Here is a 25,727-nt window from a genome sequence, read left to right as displayed (position 1 = left end):
ATAGTGGCCGGAAATGCCAAACCATTATGGGTTTTCAACCACACCTAAAGGCAAGCCATCCGCAGAGTGATAATAGCAGGCGGGGAATGTAGAGTGGATTGGCATTACTGGGAGAGGCTTGTGGGGATCAAACCTTGAGCCTTGCATATGCTAGGCGTGTGTTCTACAACTTGGCCACATCCTTGACCCCCTAGAAAAGAGAAACTGATTCATTTAAGGGATGGATTGTGACCAAAGATGTACTGGTCAGATTTTCCTTTAAAGAAAACCTGCCACTCAACTCTGAGGAACAGTTAATGGACACCATTCACCTCAGCACCATTAAAAGCCACTGCAGCATTTGAGTGAAATTTAGTCTTTAGCATATGATTGGCAGTGAGGGACATTATATCATGTTTTGTTTTACTCAACACGTCTGCTCAGCAGTTTCTGCCTTTGTGTTGTATGAGATTTGTTAGATCGTTATTACTTTCTTTTTAAACATTTTATGTATTTTGTCACTGTCACTGTCACCGTCCTCCCGTTGTTCATCGATTTGCTCGAGCGGGCCCAGTAACGTCTCCATTGGATACTTCGTTGTTACTGTGTCTGGCATATCGGATACGTCACGGGGAGCTTGCCAGGCTCTGCCGTGTGGGCGAGATCCTCTCGGTAGCTTGCCGGGCTCTCCGAGAGGGGCGGAGGAATCAAACTCGGGTCGGCCATGTTGGCTGCATGCAAGGCAAACGCCCTACCACTGTGCTATTTTATTGAAGTATAAGTGACATAGCATCATATTAGCTTTAGTTGTACAATCTAATGATCAGATATTTCATACATTGTGAAATGTTCATCACGATATATAACATATCTAGTTAGCATTCTGCAAACTACATTTGCCATTGACTTTGTTTACTTGCTTGCTTGTTTATTGAGCATAAAGCCCATGTTGTTTGGCTATGTTATTATAAATTGCAAGATCTCATTCTCTTTTTATGAGGGTGGACCACCTCCCAGGTGTTCCTAGACCATGTGGTACCTAGGATGGAACTCAGACCTCCTGCGTGCAAAACAGGAGCTGAGCCTGTGGAGTTCTCTCTCCTGCCCAAGATTTCATTATTTTCGACTGAAGAGTATAACACAACTCATCCATCCATCCATGCGTGGAAACTTAAGTTGTTCCCATATTTTAACTATTGTAAATAATGAGGCAATGAATATGAGTGAAGGGAGATGTGTAATTTTTTTAGTTAGTGTTTTGTTTTCTTTGGATAAGTATTCAAGATTGGTATTGCTGGGTCATATCTTTGTTCTAGTTTCCATTTTTTGAGGGATTTCTTTGTTATTTTTTTATAGTGGCTGCTCCAATCGACATTTCCTCCAATAATACACAAGTGTTCACCTTTATCTTTGCCAGCCCTTGTTATTTCTTGTTCTTAAAATTTATTTTTGTTTTTGTTTTGAGGCCACACGTGGCAATGCTCAGGGGTTATTCCTGACTCCACCCTCAGGAATTACTCCTGGCAGTGCTTGGGGAACCATATAGGATCCTGAGGATCGAACCCAGGTTGGCCACATGCAAGGCATGCACCCTACCAGCTGTACTACTGCTCTGGTTCATGTCTTGCCTTTTAAATAATAGACTTTTTGACAGGTATGAGATGATATATCAATATTGTTTTTATTTGCATTTCCTTAGTGATTAATGATGTTGAACACCTTTTCATTTGCTCTTTGACCTGCTGTATGACGTGTGTGTGTGTGGGGGGGGGGGGTGAAGGGGATGGTGTGGTGGTGAATGTTAGCCAGTTCTCAGGGCTTTCTCCTGACTCTGGGCTCAGAGTCACTCCTGGCTGTGCCTCAGTGGACTGTGTGTGAAGCTGAAAGCAAGCCAAGTAACTTAAATCCTGTACTATTTCTCCAGGTTCATCTATATGACTTTTTGAAAAAATGTCTGTCTAGATCATCTTGATTTTAAATTGGATCAACAAGTTTTAAACTATTTTTTATCGAGGTACTGGAATTTACAATACTGTTTAGCATACTTTTTCATGCATCTCTCCTTCTAACACCACAGCTATCACCAGGGTCCACTTCCCTCCACCAGTTTCCCAAAGGCCCCTCCTACCCTCCCCCACCACATAAACTCAAATCTATAGACCAAACCTCCAGTTCCAATAACTTTGACCATTTATTATTCCTTCACTATGTTTTTATAGTATTTTTTCATTTGTAACATATAGGTTATATAGTTTGGATATTACATAATTTGAATATATTTCCTATTTTGGCTATTACATAATAATATACTGTAGCACTGTCCTCCTGTTGTTCATTGATTTGCTCGAGCGGGCCCCAGTAACGTCTCCATTGTGAGACTTGTTGTTACTGTTTTTGGCATATCGAATACGCCACAGGGAGACTACCAGGCTCTGCCGTGTAGGCAGGATACTCTCAGTAGCTTGCTGGGCTTTCCGAGAGGGATGGAGGAATCGAACCCAGGTTGGCCGCGTGCAAGGCAAATGCCCTACCTGCTGTGCTATAGCTCCAGTCCATAAATAAATATGATTTGTAAATATTTTAATCCATACAGTAGGCTGCCTCTTCACTTGGTTGGTAGTTTCCTTACCTGTGTAGAAGCTTTTTAATTTTATGTGGTACCGTTATTGGTACCTGTCTCCACCAGGGCCCAACAGCTGAAGACCTCCGGGGCCCAGCCAAGGCCATGCTGGGACCACTCTCCACACACTTGGATGAGCCTCACGCATAAAAGAACTGGCAGAGGAACCCAGGTGTGTGGGACCCGGGGCTGAGATCTCCAAGCCTGCACGGTTTGGGACTGGACCTGCTGGACCTGCCAGTAACTAGACAGTTACACCCACCAACTGCCGTGTAACTCCAACAACGGCCAGGATCTAGAGATTATCACACTCAGCTCCTGGAAGCTTGACATCTTATCATCTAATTCCTACTTTGGACAAACTGGCAGGCTACCAAATGTAACCTGCCCACACGGCAGAGTCTGGCAAACTCCCCGTGGTATACCCAATATGCCAAATACCAATGATGGGTCTCATTCTCCTAACCCTGAAAAAGCCTTGAATATGGCACTTTAAAAAAAATCTCAGGGCTAGGACGAAGAAGACGTTACTGGCACCTGCTCGAGGCAATCGACGAACAACAGGGTGGTCGTGATCGTGATCGTGACCGTTATTTACCTTGATCTGTGTTGCTATGCATACAGTACTTTCTGCAGCTTTTCATGTTAACTCCCCCTTTTTTCTCTTTTATTTTTCATAGGTGTGTTTGCTGCAAAGACCATCTCTTATCTCCTGGAGATTATAAAGTGGAATAACTTGTCTCATAGCTTGAGGCATGACTTATAACTCTATGAGTACCAGGTTTTCATATTTTTTTAATTCCACAAGCTTTTATTTTTATTTTATTTTTATGTAGGAGTACTGCTATTTATTCAGCCACTGATTAGCTGATTGAACTGGGCATGAACTCCACCTTACTTTTTTTTATTCCATTTTTTATAATTTTATTTATTGGATCACCATGAGAGTAGTTACAAAGCTTTCGGGTTTAAGTCTTGGTCATACAATGAAACACCTGTACCTTCACCAGTGCCCATTCTCCACCAGGTTTTCATATTTAACTCAGATTTTTCTCAAACTTATCTACATGCTTGACATGTTTTATATATGCTTCAGGCAACAGAAAACTCATCCTTCCATTGTTCAGACAAGAAGTTTGGAATCATAGATTTTTCTCTCCACCAGATGGACTTGGACTGCTGTTCCCTATCCCTAGTGACACCATCCTTGGCTGAGCTATTGTGATCTCTCAACTGGATTTTTAAAATGGCCTCTGATCTAGTCTCCCTGCTTCACCTAAAAGAGTAGTTGGTCAACAGATGCCACAGGCCATGTTCTACCAACACAGATGGTTCTGCTTGTGCCATTGTACCTTTAAGCATTTGAATCTCATTTTTGCCTTGATTTCCTTCAGTCTTGTTTTAACACATTAATATAGTGACCTGGGCTGGAGCAATAGCACAGCAGGTAGGGTGTTTGCCTTGCATGTGGCTGACCCGGGTTCGATTCTTCCGTCCCTCTCGGAGAGCTCGGCAAGAGTATCGTGCCCACATGGAGCCTGGAAAGCTCCCTGTGGCCTATTCAATATGCCAAACACAGTAACAAAAAGTATCACAATGGAGATGGTACTGGTGCCCGCAATAGGATGACAGTGCTACAGTGCTACAATATAGTGACTTATGTTAGATCATGGGCTGGAGTGATAGCACAGCGAGTAGGGCATTCACCTTGCACGTGGCCAACATGGCCAACCCGAGCTCGATTCCTCCACCCCTCTCAGAGAGCCTGGCAAACTACTGAGAGTATCTTACCCGCATGGCAAAGCCTGGCAAGCTCCCCGTGATGTATTTGATATGCCAAACACAGTAACAAGTCTCACAATTTTACTGGGCCCGCTCGAGCAAATCGATGAACAACGGGAGGACAATGACAGAGACAGAGATGTTAGATCATGTTATTTCTCTGCTCAAACTACTGTGGTGACTTCCCTTCACGCTCATTAGTCTGGCCACTAGACTTGAACCTCATGCTCTCACTCTCTCCATTTCACTTACTTTACTCAAGCTGCATGGGCTGTTTTACCATTCCTTGAACACACCAAACATTGAACTTTACTTTTGCTATTTTTTTTTTGGAAAGTTGTCCCCAATGGTTTTCCTGGTGTCTCTCCTTTCAATTTTCTTCAAAGGTGATCAACATCACTTGATCTTTTCTCTTTCCATTTCCTCTGCTTAAATGTTCACCTCCAGAACTCTGTTTAGTTTATTAATTACTAACCTCCCACCAGCATTGGTCTACTTTTAAATCTTGTTAGATCATCATTATTCTTCTACAGTGATGGAATCCTGTGAGGTAAGAATGTATGCCTACTTCCTTCACAGTATTCCCAATGCCTGAAGGGAGACAGTTATGTACTAGGTTCTCAAAAAGAGTTCGCAGAGTAAATGAGGGCTCAATCTTGGGTCAGCATTGTCCAGAGTTTGTCTCCTTAAGGTTTTCCTGTGTCTCAGGGGTTCGAGCTCTGTTATTTAAGGGAGGGACATATAAGGCGAGTCTAATCTCCTTAGCTCTCTTCCTCCACCTCCAGCAATGCTTCCTCTCACATCCTCCAGCACAAGGGGTGATGGATGTCCCACAAAACGTTAGTAAACCTTCATATAGTTTTAAATATTCTTTTCAAAGGGTTTAATGTCATACGTTTAATTTTGTAATGAGTCAACTGGCATTCTTCCTCTAAAGACAGTAAGAAGAGGGCTTTTATTACATACCAGTGACATATTAATTTAATTTAATAGTTAACATGGGGAGGAGAGGGCTGGAGCGATAGCACAGTGGTAGGGCATTTGCCTTACAAGCGGCCAACATGGTCGACCCGAGTTCGATTCCTCTGCCCCTCTCGGAGAGCCCGGCAAGCTACCGAGAGTATCTCGCCCGCATGGCAGAGCCTGGCAAGCTACCCGTGACGTATTCAATACGCTAAACACAGTAACAACAAGTCTCATGATGGAGATGTTACTGGGCCCGCTCGAGCAAATTGATGAACAATGGGAGGACCGTGATGGGGAGGAGGATTCAGGCCACACCCAGTAATGTTCAGTGTCCAGGGATATGAACCACATTGGGTGGTGCACATGACTTACTCCTGGCTTTGCGCTCAGGGATTACATTGATGACAGATTGGTAAATAAACACAGAGGAGTTTGAATCAGAAAGATACTATAAGGGGTTAAGGCATTTTTCTTGTATACAGACAAGTCTGGTTGCATCCCTGGCACCTTATTTGGTCCTCTGGGCTCTTCTTGGAGTAATGCCTGAGCACAGACCCAGAAGCGAGTCCTGAGCACCAACCTAAGTGCTGTAGCTCCCCCTTCTCCCAAAAGAAGAGTTTGAATTATTGGAAAGTGCTTAATATTGATTTTTTTTCAGAGACGAGAAAAATAAACCCTGATCTCTCCAAATAAAAATCTATGAACCCATCACAGGATGAAAGATCAGACACAGTTATAAATAACACTGAGATAAACCAATAAGTAAGTAAGTAAGTAAAGGCCCTCCCGTTGATCATCGATTTGCTCTAGCGGGCCCAGTAACGTCTCCATTGGAGACTTTGTTGTTACTGTGTCTGGAAAGTTATATAGAAATCAGCTGAAACAACTAGAATTGTATTGTTAACAAAATCCTGACATTCTGAAATATTCCATTACCCTGCCATTCAAGTTGTTGTGTTTTTTTTTGTTTGTTTGTTTGTTTGCTTTTTGGATCATACCCGGCGATGCACAGGGGTTACTCCTGGCTCTGCACTCAGAAATTACTCCTGGTGGTGCTCAGGGGACCATATGGGATGCTGGGAATCGAACTTGGGTCGGCTGTGTGCAAGGCAAATGCCCTACCGGCTGTGCTATCACTCCAGCCCCTGCCATCCAGGTTTTTATAGAGATTGTTTAACACCTGATTCCAAAGAGGTTTGATCTGATGAAAGTACCAAATGAACAACTAACAAATATAACAAGTTAAAGAAATGATGTTTCCCTACCCACATCGCCAGTGGACAAGTTGGCTTGGGAGAATGAGACTGTTTTCTCAAATACTCAGACATATTGAGAGTTTTGATTAAGTAATAATAGCAAATGACTGCTTTTTACTCTTGAAAATCAAATGATAGCAAAAAAGGATATGAAAATAAGATCTAGCTTCTGAAGAAAAATGACTGTGAATTCCTGGATTTTATATCTGGGAAAGTTATAGTCTTCTCTTTCTAACTTTTTTTTTGGTTTTTGCCTTTTTTGTGTGCCATAGCTGGTGATATCAGAGCTTATTCCTGACTTGGTACTTGGAAATACTCCTAGCAGTGCTCAGTGGAGAATAAGGGTTGCTGGGGATCAATCCCAGGTCAGCTGCGTGCAAGAGAAGTGCCCTACCACTGTATTATCTCTGTGGCCCAATTCTGGCAATTTTAAGGAAAAGGATTACCAGATTGTTTTGGTAATAGTCACTGAATTCTAAATCTAGAATCATGAATAATACTATTATTACTATATTAATAACAATTATTATCATCAGTATTTAATTTATTGAGCTAGAGCTCTTTTTTAAAAATTTTTATTAGTGAAACACCATGAGGTACAGTTGTAGACTTATAATTTGTTGTGCTTGGGTTTCAGTTATGCAATGATTGAGTACCCAACCCTCCACCAGTGCCCATTCCCCACCTCCAATGCTCCCAGTATCTCTCCCACCCTCCCATCCCCCATCCCACCCCACCCCTGTGGCAGGGCATTCCCTTTTTTTCTCTCTCTCCTTTTGGGTGCTGTGGTTTGCAAAAGAGGCATTGAGTGGCTATCATGTTCGGTCTATAGTCTACTTTCAGCATGCATCTCTCATCCTGGGAGGGTCCTCCCAACACCCTTTACTTGGTGCTCTCCTCTCTATCTGAGTTGCCTTCTCCCTCAGCATGTGCGACTGGCCTCCAAGCCTTGGAGTGAACCTCCTGGTAATTATCTCGGCTATTCTTGGCTGTTAGTCTCCCAATTTGTTACTTTATATTCCCCAGATGAATGCAATCTTTTTATGTCTATCCTTGTCTTTCTGACTCATTTCGCTTAGCATGATACTTTCCATGTAGTACCACTTGTATGTAAATTTCATGACTTCATCTTTTCTAACAGCTGCATAGTACTCCGTTGTATAGATGTATCAAAGTTGCTAGAGCTCTTTTTTTAGAGCTCTTTTTGAGATGCTATAGTGAATATTCTACTTACATGTTTGATCTAATTTCATTTTTTCAACATTTTTGCATTGCTAGCTGTTAGAATTCTTTTTTTTTTTTTGCAGATAAGGAATTTAAAGTTCACAGAGTTATGTTGTTAACATTGCATCACTTGGCTATTATGTTGTATTTCTAGTTGTAAGTAGCAGAACCAATTCTAGTAACTCAGGCAAAATGAACAAGCTGGGGGCCAGAGTGGTAGTACAGTGGGTAGTTTGCTTTCCTTGTCAGAACATATCTGACCCGGGTTCAATCCCCTGCATTCCATATAGTCCCCTGAACACTGCCAGGAGTAATTCCTGAGTGGAGGGCCAGGAGTAACCCCTGAGCATCGCCTAGTGTGGCCCCCAAACAAACAAAATATAAAAACGTAAGTCAGGTTTTTCAGAGAAACAAGCAACAAACTAGATCAGTGTTCTTGAACTGCTGGTGCTTGTTCAATGACTTGGTGCCAGTTTGCAGATATAAAAAGTTTGAATAGCAGGAGCTGGAGCAATAGTACAGTGGGTAAAGCAACTGCCTTGTATGCAGCCCATCTGGGTTTAATCCCTGGCACCCCAGATGGCCCCCAAAGCTTGCCAGGAGTGATATCTAAGAACAGAGCCAGGAGTAAGCCTGAGTACCACCAAATGTAGTGCACAAACAAAAATAAAACAAAAAAAAAGTTTGAAAAGCAGTCTTCTGTCATAATTGTAGCTATAAGTCTGTTGTATGCAGGTAAGTGCCAGTCCTCTTATGTTAAAAGGTTTGAACACTGTGTCAGAGGGTCAGAGTGATAGTACATTGGGTAGAGCGTTTGCCTTGCATGTGGACCACACAAGTTTGATCCCCTGCATCTCATAAGTTCCCTTGAGCACCACCAAGACTAATTCCTGAGTATGGAGCCAGCAGGCACCCACGAGCATCACCAGCTATGACCCAACACGCTCTCTCCCTGAAAACAAAAAAAGAATTCTGGACTATTTAGAGATGTATAAGGTCACGGTCATGGTCCATCCATTGATCATCAATTTGCTCGAGCGGGCCCAGTAACGTCTCCATTGGAGACTTTGTTGTTACTGTGTTCGGCATATTGAATACGTCACGGGGAGCTTGCCAGGCTCTGCTGTGTGGACGAGATACACTCGGTAGCTTGCCGGGGTCTCCGAGAGGGGTGGAGGAATTGAACCTGGGTCGGCCATGTTTGCCACGTGCAAGGCAAATGCCTTACTCGATGTGCTATTGCTCTAGCCCATAAAGTTACAAAAATAGAAATCACAACAAGTATCTTCTCAGACCATAAAAGCATGAAGGTAGAAATTAACCATAAAAAGAAAGTGTGTGTGTGTGTGTGTGTGTGTGTGTGTGTGTGTGTGTGTGTTTGGGGGGTGGGAATTTCAACATTTGGAAGCTGAATAATATACTGTTGAAACGCAATGGGGTCAAAGTAGAAATCAAAGAAGAAATAAAAAAGAACCCTTGAAACAATTAATAACAAACTCCCAAAATTTATCAAACACAGCAAAAGCAGTACCAAGGAGAAAGTTAATAACAATACAGGCTTACAGAAGCAAGACTGACAAACTCTTCACTGCTGGGTCAAGTATAACCAGGAGTGGTTCTGGGGCACCCAAGCACCCCAGTGGAGCACCACAGTAAGTATTAAAAAATAATAGAGACCCAGATAGTTTCTCACTTTGATTTGAAATAGTGCTAATGAAATGTTCAGAAAAGCAACAGTTAAAAGAATTGATCACCATTAAATATCAACCATCTAGGGGCTGGAGCGATAGCACAGCGGGTAGGGCGTTTACCTTGCACGTGGCCGACCTGAGTTCGATTCCCAGCATCCCATATGGTCCCCTGAGCACCGCCAGGAGTCATTCCTGAGTGCATGAGCCAGGAATAACCCTTGTGCATTGCTGGGTGTGACCCAAAAAGCAAAATAAAATAAAATAAAATAAAAATAAAAAAAAATAAAGTCAACCATCTATGTGTCAGTTTTGGAAAATGCTGATTCAAATCTCTTGCTTTTTTATTGGCTTGTTTCTTGGTTGTTATTAAGTTTTATTAAAAAGTTTCTTTACCTTTACAAAGCTTTGCACACCTATGTGTCTTTAGCCCGTTACAAGGTGTATGACATGCAAGTATCTCCACCCCATTCAGTGCTTGGTTTTTGCTCTTTTTACATCTTATTCTATTTTGGTTTACATGTTTGTTTGGGGGGCCTCAGCTAGTGATGCTCAGGGGTTACTCCTGGCTCTGTATTCAGGAATTCATCCTGGTGGTGCTCAAGGGACTATATGGGATGCCGGGGATCAAACCTGGGTTGGCCATATGCAAGGCAAACACACTATCCACAGAACTATCTCTCCAGCCCCATCTGTTTACATTTTATTTCACTGTACAAAGCCTTTTCAATTTAATTAAGTCCCAATTTTCCAGTCTTATTATTCACTTCACAGGGCTTAATATGAAATGTGAGAATATAGTCCAGAGTTCCTGTTTATTAGCCAACTTACGAGAATCCTTGTCCCCAGTCCGGGTTTTCTACTCTGAAATATCTCTATTCATCTGCACTACTAATAATATGGCAAGACCAACCCATTTTCTTTGTTGTTCATGCAGTTTTATAGTCTTTTACCTCTGCGAGGAGCAGCACTTGAATTTTTATTAGGGGTTTCTCCTATCCAGATACAATGATTGTCATTCTGGGAGCTACCCAGTTCTAGCCAAGAGAAGGACTCATCAATCAACTTAATTTATCAGTCATGTCTCCTAGGAACTAAACTTATAAATCAAGCAGGTATGGCAACACTTGTAAATAATACATCTTGGTTATAGTAGCTTGAAGAGGCTTTGGTGGTATCTAGTAGCCCAAGGTGTTTGCTTGGCTTCTATCCTTTCTGTGAAGTTTGTTCAAGTGTTTCCTTCTTCCACTCACTTTCATTGGGTTAGTTTTATCTATATACTTTTTTTTTTATCTTGCGTTTATATGGGCTGGAGTGATAGCACAACGGGTAGGGCATTTGCCTTGCACATGGCCGACCTGGGTTTGATTTCTCCATCCCTCTTGGAGATCCCAGCAAGCTACTGAGAGTATTCCCCCTCATGGCAGAGTCTGGAAAGCTCCCTGTGGTGTATTTGATATGCCAAAAACAGTAACAAAAGGTCTCACAATGGATACTTTACTGGTGCCCACTTGAGCAAATCAATGAACAATGGGAGGACAGTGCTACAGTGCTACAGTGTATTTATATACTGTGATGGCTAAGTTTATGTGTAACTTGACTGGACTATGTATGGGATGACTTAATTGCCAATGAAACATTTCTGATGTGTTTCTGTGTGTCCAGAAAAGATCAGCATTTGAATCAGTGGAGCAGGTAAAGAGGTTTGCCACTCCTCAGTGTAGGCGGAGAAAGAAAATTGCTTTCTTTGGTTGAGCAGTCATCTATCTCTGCTGCCCTCCAGGAAATATCTAAGCTCCTAGATTTCAAACCGAATTAAAACACTGATATTCCTGGGTTTCCAGCTTTTAAATAGAACAATCAGGAACTTCTCACTCTCCATGACTGTGTGAGCAAATTTCATAACAAATACCTTATACATGGGCTGGAGCGATAGCACGTCGAGTAAGGCATTTGCCTTGCATGTGGCAAACGTGGCCGACCCAGGTTCAATTTCTCCGCCCCTCTCGGAGAGCCCTGCAAGCTACCAAGAGTATCTCGCCCACATGGCAAAGCCTGGCAAGCTCCCTGTGATGTATTCAATATGCCAAAAACAGTGACAACAAGTCTCACAATTTGTTGTGAGATGTTACAGTGCCTGCTCAAGCAAATCGATGAACGATGGGAGGACAGTGCTACAGTGCTATGAATACTGAACTATGTCCCAGCATGTAGTCTATCTATCCTGGAGAATGTTCCCTGCACACTGGAGAAGAATATGTGTTCGCTTTTTCTAGGGTGGAGGGTCCTATAATACCAGTTCTTCCATTTTTCTAGAGCTGGAGTGATAACAAAGCAGTAGAACATTTGCCTTGCACACGCCAACTTGGCCGACCTGAGTTTGATCCCTCAGCCCCTCTTGGAGAGCCTGGCAAGCTACCCCTGGCGTATTTGATATGCCAAACACAGTAACAAGTCTCACAACAGAGACGTTACTGGGCCCACTCAAGCAAATTGATGAACAATGGGAGGACAGTGCAGTGCTATAGTGCTACACATCTATTAATATTAGTTCTCCCATTTCCTTATTTAAACCTCCTGTCTACCTACTTACGTTCTGTCTGATTATCATGTCACCTTCAATGTATCTCTTCAGATTTGTTAGCAGTTTCTTTATAAACTTTTCTGCCTCATCATTTGGTATGTATATGTTGATAAGATTTAAATTTCTCTGTCTCTCTGTTTCTCTGTCTCTTTCTGTCTTTCTCTCTCTCTGTCTCTCTGTCTCTGTCTCTGTCTCTGTCTCTCTCTCTCTCTCTCTCTCCCCCTCTCCATCTGGCTCCCCCTCTCCATCTGGTGGTGCTCAGGGCTTACTCCTGGCTCTGTGTCAGGGACTGGGTCATGATATGTGGTCCTATGTTTTAAACTGGGCTCACTTGTGTGCAAGGCAAGCACTTTAAGCCTTAAGCCTGTACTTTCACACAGATCCCGAAGAGTGAAATTCTCTTGCCTAATGATACCTAAGCAGTACGCAACATCCATCTCTATCTCTTATTATCTTCTTTGAGTTAATGCAATTTAGTCTGATACCATGACCATCCCTGCTTTTTCAAATCCTACCATTAGCTTGCAGGATTGCTTTTCTATCCTTTCATTGTGAGTTTGCTTTTGTCATTTAAATTCTTGTGCTTCCTGTAAACAGCTGGATTTTTTCCCCCCAGTCACTCCAGTGCTTTTTGCTTTTTGTTCGTTTTTGTGTCATACCCAGAGGTGCTCAGGACTTACTTCTGGCTCTGTGCACAGAGATCATTCCTAAAAGGGTGGGACCCTATCATGAACCCAGCCTGGCTGTGTGCGAGGCAAGTGCCCACCTGCTTGTACTATTTCTCCAGTTCCTGCTCGGAGAGTTCAGCCCATTGGCATTTAAGGAGATTATTGATGTGAGGAAATTTGTTGCCATTTCTATGAGGATTTAAGTCACTTCTGTCTTTCAGCATCTGTGTTTTTAATGGAAGGCCATTCAGTATTTCTTTGCAATAAACTCCTTTGACTATTTGTCAGAAAATGGTTTTATTTCTTCTCATATCTGAGTGTCAGCTTTGCAGGATGTTGTACTCTCCAGTGAAGTTTCTTTTTAGTCAGTATTCTGAGTACATCATTCCATTTTCTTCTTGCGTGTCCAGCTTCATTTGCAATATCTGGTATGAATTTTATATCACTTCTGCTGTGTTTGAGACTCTACTGCTTAAAGCTGCCCCTTTACTTGGCTCTTGCCATTTTGGTTACAATATCCCTTGGTTTCCTTCCCTCTGAGTTTGGCATTCTTTGGACCTGTGCATAGGTCTGTCTCCCCAGAGGAGCAAGTTCTCAACTATTTTCTCTTTCACCATCACTCTTCTCCTTTCTTTCCTCCTCTGAAATTCCTATGATTAGGAAATTGTTCTTCTGGCTATTGTCCACTAAATTTTTCATTAAAAGATACTTGATCTCATTTTCCTCATTAAGAAAAAATTTTTTTCTAGTACTGTGTTTCCGGTGAGAGACATGACTTCCATTAGTGAAGGAATAGGGTGGAACCGTGGGAGTGGAAGGGTGGAGTACTAGGTGAACTGATGAACCCAATTGGTCATTTTATCCACTCAAAATAGATAAAGGGGGTGCAGGGGTGGGGGGGGTGAAGGGCTGGAGTAAGGGTAAGGCATATTGCACGTGGCTGAACTGGGTTTGATTCCCAGCATCCCATATGGTCTCCCGAGCAATGTCAGGAGTAATTCCTGAGTGCAGAGCCAGGAGCAACCCCTGTGTATGGCCAGGTGTGACCCAAAAAAGCAAAAAAAAAAAGAAGAAGATAATGGAGATGCTGGGGGTGGGAGGTAGCAGGAGATTAAAGGAAGCCCTCAGCTAGGAAGAGAGAGCTCATGGTTCTTTCTCCCAGTCCGTTTGGCAGGGCAGCAGGGAATCTCACTCATGCACATGTGACCATGGCCAGAGACTGAGATTACAGGGATAGCTGGTATCCTAGTTAACCGGTCCAAGAGGAGGCAGAGTGACATGCTCACTGACAGCAGACCCCAGCAACAGGATACAGGTGACAGGTTCCAGCCACAGATCCTAGATCAGGAACTCTTATATTGGGTAGAGAATGGCACAGGGAAAAGACCATCAGGTTATCATACACTGGAGGTGACCAGATGGCTAGAGACAGGGCAGTGATATACACACACAAAGGACCTGATCCATAAACTTGAACTTGGTGATAAACCTTCCTTCTTTTTTTTTTCTTTTGGGGCCATACCCGACATTGCACAGGGGTTACTCCTGGTTCATCCACTCAGGAATTACTCTTGGCGGTGCTTGGGGGACCATATGGGATGCTGGGAATCTAATCCACATCGGCCACATAGAAGGCAAACGCCCTACCCGCTATGCTATTGCTCCAGCCCCAAATTTCCCTTCTTAAGCATTTGAGTTTTGTAGGCAAATCTTAATCTTAATTTAATATGCAAATATTAATCTTAATTTTCAAAAACCCACAGGTCAGGAATAAATTCAGTTTCACACTAAGAGGGTGGCTAATGTGAAGCGGAAGGAGAGAGGTCCAGCTGGAAGAAGGGGAGTCTATCGGTTCCCTCTCTCCCCGCCTCGGCCTTCCCTCTCTCCCACAGACACCCAGGAACAGCCTGTGGAAATCTCCAGCTGATGAACCTTCTCTGAGCACCTGCTACAATACAGACATCTTGTCTCACCAGTTCCTCTAGGTGGTCATCCAACCACGCCTGGATTCCACTTCTTCTGCCCAATGTGGGAAATGGTTCTGGCCATTCGATTTCCTGGGGAGTGAAGGAACCCAGGATGGAGTGAGGAATTGCTCTTTGTAGTAAAGGAAAGTCAGCCCTAAATCTTACCCAGACTTTCCAGGCCTGGCACCTTCCTTCACAGAAAAGAATTGCAGGAACAACTTTGCACCTCTGTATCCCATGGCAATTCAACAACAACAACAACAAAAATTGCAGGAGGAGATGAATAACAAGTGTATCTGGGAAGTAAAGGGAGAGAAAGAGAGTGATACATGCTCAAGAGAAAACAGGGGCTTCTCCAGAGTGGAAAAGCCCAGGATAACTTTTGGGAAAGGTTGTCTACTTTGTTTTGTTTGGAGAGGTCATACCCAGCTGTGCTCAGGCTTACTACTGGTAGGCTCAGGGGACCTTATGTGGTGCTGGGGATCAAACCAGGGTCTTCTGCATGCAAGGCAAGTGCCCTACCTGCTGTACTGTCTCTCCAGCCTATGTATGGATATTTCCTTCATCCCAAATTCTTTATACAAGTTGGAGTTAATGGGACACTTTCTCGGGAAATGCACCGTACTTAAATTGGTTCTTTCTGGCCTTTGCATTCGGGGCCTCTCTCCTTTCAGGGATTAAATTTCAGGCTTTCCCTCTCAGGATCTGTTCTAGGGCTTCAAACTCTGCACCTCAATGCTTTTCTCAAGGCTTCTGCAGGGGATCTTTTGTTTCAAAGGCCTTCATGCCTTTGGGCTGTTTTTGGTTTCAGACAATGTTTTTTCTCAGCTTACGTTTCCATGGTCCCCAATTTCTCTGCCCGCAACAGCCTCTTATTTAATGATGATAATGTTCTGTGCCCTATTCTCAAGGTCACTGATTCAATTATTGGCGTTTTCCATTCTGCTCCTGAGACATGCTGCTACTGTATCTCTAACTTCTCCATTTCTGTTTAGATAAATCCTTTATTTTTTTCCCATCATTTTTCTTTCAATTTATTAAATTTCTTTTCCAATTGTCCAGTAGACATTGAGAAGTTTGTCGCTCTGAAACCATTGTTATGCAGAGTCAAAAGTTCTGATGCGGGCTGGAGTAAGTTGGGTGCTTGACTTGTGCGTGGCCAACCTGGGTTTAATTTCCGGAATCTCATAAGATCTCCCAAGCCTGTCAGGAGTAATTCCTGAGTGCAAAGCCAGGAGTAACCCCTTAGCATTATGGGTGTATTCTCCAAACCAAACCAAAAAGAAAAACAAAACAGAAGTTCTGCTATACTTGAGAACTTCCCTGGCCTTCAGTTCCCATCTCTTGTAGCAGCCGAGTTCCTTATTTTCATTATTCATGGTGCTTCTTTGGCGGTAAGGATGAAGCAACTAGTTTCAGGTATTCTGCTCAATGATCTGGTGCTCCTGTTCACATTATCAGTCTGATGCTTATGAGGATGGTCATTTCTGGCAGGATTTGTTACTCTGTGAGGATTTCATGCAGGAAACAGCAGAGGCAGAGCTAGGTACCAAACTATCAAACCAGTGGTGGGTTGTCCAGGGCCAGAGTGAGACCTAGCCAGACTTATAGCGTCAACAAAGAGCAAAACTGGCGTTCATAACAATCAGCAATTTGAAGAGAATGGAGAAGAGGAGGGACCAAGGGTGTGGGGCAGAGAACTTGGCTGTATGGTGGGAAAAGTGCTTGCTTTGTGAGGTCCAGCAGGAATGACCCCTGAGCACAGAGCCAGGAGTCAGCCCTGAGCACTGGCAGGTGTGTTCCCCCAAATCAGAGTAAATAAACAGATGAATAAACTGAGAACTTGGTTTGGATATGAGGTGAGACAGGGGAGGCCCAAGCACAGTTGGCATTGAGGATTTAGTGCTAGACAAGTGAGCAGCAGAAGTGTTGTAGCTTTTGTTTAAACTTGGAGTTCAAAATAAAGAGCACATAAACATTCTTAATGTGTTTATCAAATTTTACAAAATGAACTTATGGAGATTTTAGTTGAAATTACTTTAACCCATTCAGACTTATAGACCTGTATAGAAAAAAGAGGCATCTTGATGATAGTCTTATAATTCCTAAACACATTTACACATTTACATTTACTTTTAATTTAGATATTTTTAGTGACATTCAATCAAATCTATGCATTTGTTTTTTAAAAAATTATGATTATGTACATTTTGGTTTATGTGCAATAATGCGTATAATTGCGTTTCTCATGCGTATAATTCCAATACCACTTCCTGGCTCATAAAAGCACCTGGAACTCTTAGAATTGTTTCTAAAAGTTACTTTTTAAAGTTCTTTTCTTTTTCATTGCTACTTTTGACATTTTTCATTTCTTATATTTTATAAGTTTCCCTCTAAAAACTTCGCATTCTAACTGTTGAGATATAAAACTACTGATTTTTATTGTTGTCCCAGAACTTTGTCAAGCTGTTCTTAAATATTTGTGAATTACTTATCTTTAAATATATTAAATAATCTTTTGCAAAAGTGTTTTTTCCTTTATGTTGCATTGTAGCACTGTCCTCCCATTGTTCATTGATTTGCTCGAGCGGGCACCAGTAACATCTCCATGTGAGACTTGTTGTTACTGTTTTTTGGCATATTGAAAGCGCCATGGGGAGCTTGCCAGGCTCTGCTGTGCAGGTGGGATACGCTCGGTAACTTGCCGGGCCCTCTGAGAGGGACGGAGGAATCAAACCCAGGTCGGCCGCATGCAAGGCAAACACCGTCCCCACTGTACTATCACTCCAGTTAATCTTTAATTCTACTTTCTTCCTTTTTATGTCTTAATTGCATTTATTTTGTTATCCAATATTATGTTGTGAGACTAGATAATCTTCCATTGGTTCCAACTTTAAAATATATGTTTACAATATTTTATTATTTTATAAACAATATACAGTTTCTATGTGTATCTTAGTTATTGTTTTCGTTAAGAAAAATTTTAGTACTGGATGGCTATTTTTTCATTTGAAGTTCTAGATTCACAGGAAAATGGAGAGAGAAGGCCACACGTTCCCCTTTCTCAAGCTTCTTTACATGCAAAACCCTTCCCTTAATGAGCTGTTAATAAACCCTACCCATAATTAACACTCCCTACTAGCATAGTACACTTATTAATATTGATGACAATATTGACACACCATTGCCAAAACCTGTAGTTTATATTAGGCTTTACCTTTGTTAAAAGGTAAGCACATTTGGGCTCCCTAGTGGTGTTCAGAAGCAATTCTTGGTTGTGTGTGTGAGTGTCTGTCTCTGTGTGTGTGTGTGTGTGTGTGTGTGTGTGTGTGTTTGGGGGTTCAGGGGGCTGGGCCACACTCAGTAGTACTCAAGGCTTATTCCTGTCTCTGTGCTCAGGGATCACTCCTGCTGCATCTTGGGGGACAATATGGGATGCCAGGGACGGAACCCTGGGTAGCCTATGTGAAGGCAAATGCCTCACCCCTCAGTACTGTTGCTCTCGTCCCTCCTCCAAGCAATTCTTGAATGATCAGGCTGGGAGTTCAACACAAGGCCCTGAGGATGCAGTGATACTATGGCCTTGTGGTATTTCTGAGCACCTCAGGGGTGCTTAGGAATCTCTACGGTCATACCCACTGATATTTTTTTGCCAGAGTTGTGGGGGGTGTGGAACCAGAGTGAACAGGCCTGAAACAGGGAACTATGAGGATTAGGAAAAGAGACAGAAATAAGAGAGAAAAAATATGAGGTAAGGGGGCTTACAGCTCCTGGACTGGGAGCCCTAACTGTCCTCCACATACAGTATTTATTGCTTAGGACCAGTAATCCTCAGAAGGAGAACAACACCATTCTCTGGTCAAATATCTTAATCTTTTGGGTGTTGTGGTTTGCAAAAGAGGCATTGAGTGGCAATCGTGTTTGGTCCATAGTCTACTTTCAGCATGCTTCTCCCATCCTGGGAGGATCCTCCCAACTGTACCTCATGGTGTTTCACTAATAAAAATTAAATTAAAAAAATCTTATCATAAATGAGAGACTAACACCCAGGAGTGGCCGAGATTAGTACCAGGAATTTTGCTCCATGACTTGGAGGCCCGCCACATGTGCTAGGGAAAAAGGAAGCTCAGATAGAGAAGAGAGCACCAAATAAAGGATGTTGGGAGGATCCTCGCAGGGTGGGAGAAGCATGCTGAAAGTAGACTATAGACCAAACATGATTGCCACTCAATGCCTCTCTTGCAAACCACAGAACCCAAAAGGAGAGAGAGAGAACAAAAGGGAATGTCCTGCCACAGAGGCAGGGTGGGATGGGGGTGGATGGGGGGTGGGAGGGATGATGGGACCCATGGTGGTGGAGGATGGGCACTGGTGGAGGGATGGGTACTTGATCATTGTATAACTGAAACCCAAGCACAAAAATTTGTAAGTCTATAACTGTACCTCATGGTGTTTCACTAATAAAAAATAAATTAAAAAATCTTAATATATCCAGGCTACACTTTTATGTATCAAAGGGCCTTAGTTTGTCAGGATAACTAAGTTTCTTTGTCATGAACTTTCTCCAGGGTAGATTCTCCCAGGAGAGGGAGCAAAGATAGAGCAGTTGCAGGACTATGCTTGCCAGGGCAGCATTCTGCCTCTAGCACCAGCATTCTGGTTGAAAGTTCCCATAAACTACACATCCAGCTCTTTTTCTTTATCTGCCTAGTCCTCAGCAATGCTTAGAGGCCTTCAGGCTGCAACTGTTGATTCTTGGAAGACTATGGTGCTGGGAATTGAATCGAGTTGACTGTCTACAAGATATGCTCCTTAAACCTTGCAGTATCCTACTAATCCCTGAACTACACTTTATGATTTGGATGAATTCTAAGTGACATGTACCTACTATTACAGTGTTGTACAAAGTAGTTTCACACTTTAAAAAATCTTCTGGGGCTCGAGTGATAGCACAGCAGATAGGGCATTTGCCTTGCACGTGGCCAACCTGGGTTTGATTCCCAGCATCCCATCTGGTCCCCTGAGCACCGCTAGGAGTAATTCCTGAGTGCAGAGCCAGGAGTTAACCCCTGTGCATTGCCAGGTGTGACCAAAAAATAAAAAATAAAAAATCTTCTATATTCTGCCTACTCTTACCTTCCCATCACCTAAGTTCAGCAACCACTTATATCTTCCATTATGCCTTTTTATGCCATATGGTTTGAATCATATGGTATGTGTCTTTATCAGACTGGAATTTTTTCACTCAGTAATATGCATTTTTAGACCCCTTAAAGTTCTTCAGTGACTTTATAGTTCATTTCTTTCGTTTCGGGTTCCATAGTCAGGGATGTTCAGGGACTGAATTAAGGGTTTCTGCATGCAAAGCACCTGCTTCATCCTACTAAGCTATCTTCCCAGCCAAGTGAATTTCTTTTGATACAAAATAGCATTCCATTTGTCTACATGTACCAAAGTTTATTTATCCATTCACCTACCTCTCAAGCTCATTCACCAACGTGACTTGGCACAAGCCTCAGGCAACTGCAAGCGAATGTCCGAGCTTGCAAAGCAGTGCAGAGAAATGATAAAGGAAGACCTCAAAGAGAGAAGAGCAGCATTGCTGGCAGATGCAGTAGAAGCTGGGAAAAACATTTGCATCGCCTGCCTGTCCTTTGCCAACTACAAGACCAAGATGACTGCCCTCCTATGTCCTGATGGATCTATCACATTTCCAGAAGGGCAATGGAGAAGATTATTCAAGACTTCTACTTGGATCTCTTCGAGAGCCACATCCATCATGTGACGACTGGAATGTGAAGGAATGGGAGTGAAGATAGATGGTTGGCAACTACGCCACCTCCGCTTTGCTGATGACATTGTTCTAATAACACTAAACATTAGCCAAGTGGCACAAATGCTGACCGACTTTGACCGTAAGTGTGGAAAGGTCAGACTACAGCTGAATCTCATGAAGACAATACTTATGAGAAACAGTCTCGTTCCTGACTTTCCATTCGCTCTCAACAGAACAAACAACTCTGAATGCAACAGTTATGTGTACCTAGGTTGAGAAGTCCAACTATCGAATGTAGCCTGCCCACAGGGCAGAGTCTGGCAAACTCCCCGTGGCATACCAAATATGCCAAATACCAGTAACAATGATGGGTCTCACTCTCCTAAACAGCCTTGAATATAATCTCAGGGCTAGGATGAAAGAGACGTTACTGGGGCCTGCTCAAGGCAATCGACGAATAACAGGATGATGAAATGAATGAAATGAAATGAGGTTGAGAAGTCAACATGATGAATGACCTGGCACCTGAGTTGCGCAGGAGGAAGAGAGCAGCTTGGAATGCCTTCAAGAGCGTTGAAGAAATAGCTAAGAGGATGAAGAACCTCCGGCTCCGGGTACATCTCTTCGATTCCACTGTTCTTCCCGCATTAACATATGCCTCAGAGTCCTGGGCCCTATGAAAACAGGATGAGAATGCTATTCGGGTCTCCCAAAGAGGAATTGAAAGAGCTGTGCTTGGAGTATCACGATTCACTCAAATGAGAGCAAGAATCTGAATTTTCGACTTCCGTCGACGGTCAAGAATCAGGCACGCTGTTTCTTTTACTAAGGTATCAAAAATCAGATGGGCAGGTGATGTAATGAGATTTGGAGACCACCGCTGGACTAGAGCTATTACCGACTGGATTCCATGGAATGTCAAAAGACCGCATGGCCGTCCACCTATAAGATGGTCAGTCTTCTTCGTCAAGACCCTAAATGATCGGTTTGAGGCTCTTCGTGTTCCTAGAATGAACAGATACCATTGGGCTACACTAGCACGTGACAGGGATGAATGGAGACGTTACTGGCACCTGCTTGAGCAAATCAATGAGTAATGGGAAGTTAAATGATCAAGTGATTATTACAGGCTCGGTTCTCAGAGGAACATATGGGATGGTGGGATCGGACCCAGGTCAGAAGCATGAAGCAAAGGGTCATTACCCATCGTATTCTCTCTCCAGGCACCCCCTCCCATATTTCTTATTTTAATGATATTTGGAAGGGTTTAATACATATTTTAGTCATATTGTTTTGTTTCCCTCAATTTGCCATTCTTGGAATTCAGCCTAAGTGCCACTTTTCTTTCCTCTGTGAGATGGCACTTATTAAACTGTCTATGGGAATTTTCATTTCATTCACTGTGTTTTTCATTAAGCACCTTCGCTTGAATTTATTTGGTTTTTGGGCCACACCTGGCATTATTCAGGGGCTTACTCCTGGCTCTGTGCTTAGGGATCATGCCTGGCAGTGGTTGGGAGAATACATGTGGATCAAAACTGTCTTGGCTGCACACAAGTCAAGCAGCTTACCCCTGAGTCCAGGGGTCAATTCAATCCTCTGGGATTTTTTAGAGCTCCAATCTCTTAAATTTTTTTCTACTTCTGCAATTGTTTTCTTATTTTCTTGTTTTGTCTAGTGAGCATTTGAACCTCTCATTGAATTTCTTCATAATGGTTTCTTTTTTTTTTTGCCACACCAGAGATGCTCATGGGTTACTCCTAGCCTTGCACTTAGGAATTACTCCTGGCAGTGTTCAGGGTACCATACAGGATGCAGGGGTCAAACCCAGGTCATCACCGTGCAAGTACCAGGTCATCATTGTGCAAGTACCCTACCTGCTGTATTATTGTTCTGGCCCTGCTTTATAACAGTTTTTATTGAATTTCCTCCAACTCTATTTCTAGATCGTTACAATTTATTGGAGGCTTTTCTTTCTCACTCATTCTATTACAGGATTTAGCCTTTTTTGGCACTTTCTTTGTTTTACCCAGTACGTGATGCTGTGGCTCCCTAGAGGTCTGATTTGTTTTCCAAGATTTCAGCTGTGTGCGGGTGGAAGGCTGAAATTGTTGGGGGAACCTTTTCAGTCACTGACCTGGTTCCAGAGGATTAGCCTGGATATAAAATCCCTCAGTATCCCCCTTCTTCCCATGACTGGAGGGCTTTGTCGAGTTTAGATCTGTGGTCCCAGATACCTTCTCTAATTCCTTGTCTCAAGTATCTGTGACTGTAGGTGTCTTGTTCTGGAGCCCCAATTTCTTGTAGAACTCAGAACTAGGTGACTAAGTGAATCCATCCCTTTTCTCTGCAAGGGCTTCCTTGAGTCCTGAAGACTACCTACAGTAATATAGCACTGATAGAGATTTTCTTTCTCTCTTTCTTTCCCTCCCTCCCTCCCTCTCTCCCTCCCTCCCTCCCTTCCTAAATTGAGTCAGTGAGATAGAGTTACAAAGCTATTCAAGATCAGTTTTAGTCATACAATGTTTCAACACCCATCCCTCCAGCAGTGACCACTTCCCACCAATGACCTGTTTCCCTCTCCCCAGTCCCCACCCCAGCCTGCCTCTATGGCATACACTTCTCTCTCTCTCTCCTTGCAGGCATTATGGTTTGCAATACAGATACCGAGAGGTTATCATGTTTGTTACTTTACCTATTTTCAGCACACAGTTCTTGTCCTGAATGATCTGTTCCAGCTATCACTGCCATAGTGGTTCCTTCTCTATTCCAACCGCTTTCTCCTCCAGCACCTGAGGTAGGCTTTCAACTGTGGACCAATGCTCCTGGCCCATGTTTCTACTGTCTTTGGGTATTACTCTTATATATATTTTTTTGCCCCACAAATGAGTGCAATTATTCTATGTCTGTTCCTTTCCTTCTGATTTGTTTCACTTAACATGGTACTCTCTGTTATAATCCATTTATAAGAAAATTTTATTACCTCATTTTTCCTAACAGCTGTGTAGTACTTCACTGTGTAGAAGAACCATAGTTTCTTTTTCAGGTCATCTGTTCTTGGGCACTTGGGTTGTTTCCAGATTCTGGCTATTGTGAATAGTGTTGCAATGAACATACAACAAGTGCAGATAGCATTTCTGCTGTGTGTTTTTGTGCCCCCGAGACATAGTCCCAGAAGTTATATTGCTGAGTCATATGGAAGCTCAAGTTCTAGTTTTTTGAGGAATGCCCATATTGTTTTCCAAAATGGCTGGACCAGTTGGCATTCCTACCAACAATGAATGAGAGTCCCTTTCTCCTTGCATCTGCCAACACCAGTTGTTCTTGATTTCTTTGATGTGTGCCAGTCTCTGTGGTGTGAGATAGTATCTTGTTGTTGTTTTGATTTGTATCTTCCACATGATTAGTGATGAACATTTTTTATGTGCCTTTTGACCATTTGTATTTTTTCTTTGAGGATGTTTCTGTTCTTTTCTTTTCCTAATTTCTTGATGGGGTTAGATGTTTGTTTCTCTTAACGTTCTAATAGTGCCTTATATATCTTGAATATTAACCCCTTGGTATTGGGTAATATCAATGATAGTATTACTTTTTCCGGCTTCTGCCGCCTCTACCAGTACTTCTGCTCTTCTCTCTTTGAGGTCTTCTTTGATCGCATCTCTGCACTGCTTTGCAAGCTCGGACGTTAGCTTGCGGTTTCCTGAGGCATGCGCCAAACCACGCTGGCGAATTAGCTCAAGAGTTTTCGAAGATAGGCGACTTTTTGTGGCTATCTCTCTCTTGGCGTTCCTCGCACATTCATGGAGGTGCTGAACCAGTCGATCGTACTCCTCGTCAATGTTGTCAACAGTGGCATCTTCCCATGTTGCCGCAATAGTACCAAAGAGTTCCCAGTTGGTGGTCATTCTGGGAGTTCTCTTTTTGAACTTTGCAGCCCTTTCTCCCCGCTCCGTGAAGTAGAATTTTGCACGAAGGAGACGGTGGTCCGATCCCGTTCGAAATTTTGGGACAACAGCGACATCAGTCAGGCAAAACCGTCGATTGAATATGATGTGGTCTATTTTGTTGTGGAATCGTCCACCGGGAGACTCCCATGTCCATCGTTTAGATTCTGCCTTCTGGAACTGTGAGTTACCATGAATGGTCTTGGTCGACATGATGAACTCAGACAGTCTCTCACCCTGTTCGTTCCATTCTAGGCCATGGGTCCTGATGTGAAGTTCTTCAGCTGATCTTCTCGGTCCTATCTTGGCATTAAAATCGCCCACAATGATCTTGTAGAAGGTGTGGTCTTCTTTATAGAACTTCTCTAGCTCCATGTAGAACTTCTCGATTTCTCTTTCATCATAATGAGATGTTGGTGCGTAGACAACGAAGATAGAAACTGCAAGCAGTGAGCCACATCTATTCAAATGTAAACGTCCGATTCGGGTTGTTAGGCATTCGAATGAATCAATGCTCTTGGCCAAGTTTGTGTTGACAAGGACACCTACGCCTCCGACACCTCTTTTATCGCATGTTCCGAGGAACAATTCTTCTCCAGTGTCGAAAAGAGCATGGTGACGCCCGCCTGTCCTTCGCCAACTATAAGACCAAGATGACTGCCCTCCGACATCCTGATGGATCCATCACATCCTCCAGAACGGCAATGGAGAAGATTATCCATGACTTCTACTCAAATCTCTACGATAGCCATGTCCACTTGCCGACATACCAAATTCCACAGGATGGGTATGTCGTTCCCAACGTTCTCCCTTCCGAAATCCGACACGCCATTTCGTCGGTAAAGAAGCAAACAGCACCCGGCCCAGACAAGGTCAGACCTGAACACCTGAAGAACCTGCCGTCAGTACTCATCAATACACTGGCTCGGCTCTTCACTCGCTACCTGTCTGAATGCAAGGTTCCGTCCCAGTGGAAAACCAGCAGGACCGTACTACTGTTCAAGAAGGGAGACATCCATGACATTGGCAACTATCGCCCGATCTGCCTATTGTCTGTCATCTACAAGTTGTTCACTCGAGTCATCCTAAATAGGATTGGCAGAACACTAGATGAAGGACAACCATGCGAGCAAGCAGGGTTCCGCAAAGGATTCAGCACCATCGACCATATCCACACTATAACCAAGCTCATTGAGGTTTCTCGGGAGTTCAAGATGCCGCTCTGCTTAACGTTCATTGATTTAAAGAAGGCCTTTGATTCTGTTGAGACGGA

The sequence above is a fragment of the Sorex fumeus genome, unplaced genomic scaffold (genome assembly GCF_029834395.1).
Source record: "Sorex fumeus unplaced genomic scaffold, SorFum_2.1 ptg000010l, whole genome shotgun sequence".
NCBI lineage: Eukaryota > Metazoa > Chordata > Mammalia > Eulipotyphla > Soricidae > Sorex > Sorex fumeus.
The sequence above is the reverse complement of the archived record's forward strand: the minus strand, read 5'-3'. Positions refer to the sequence as shown.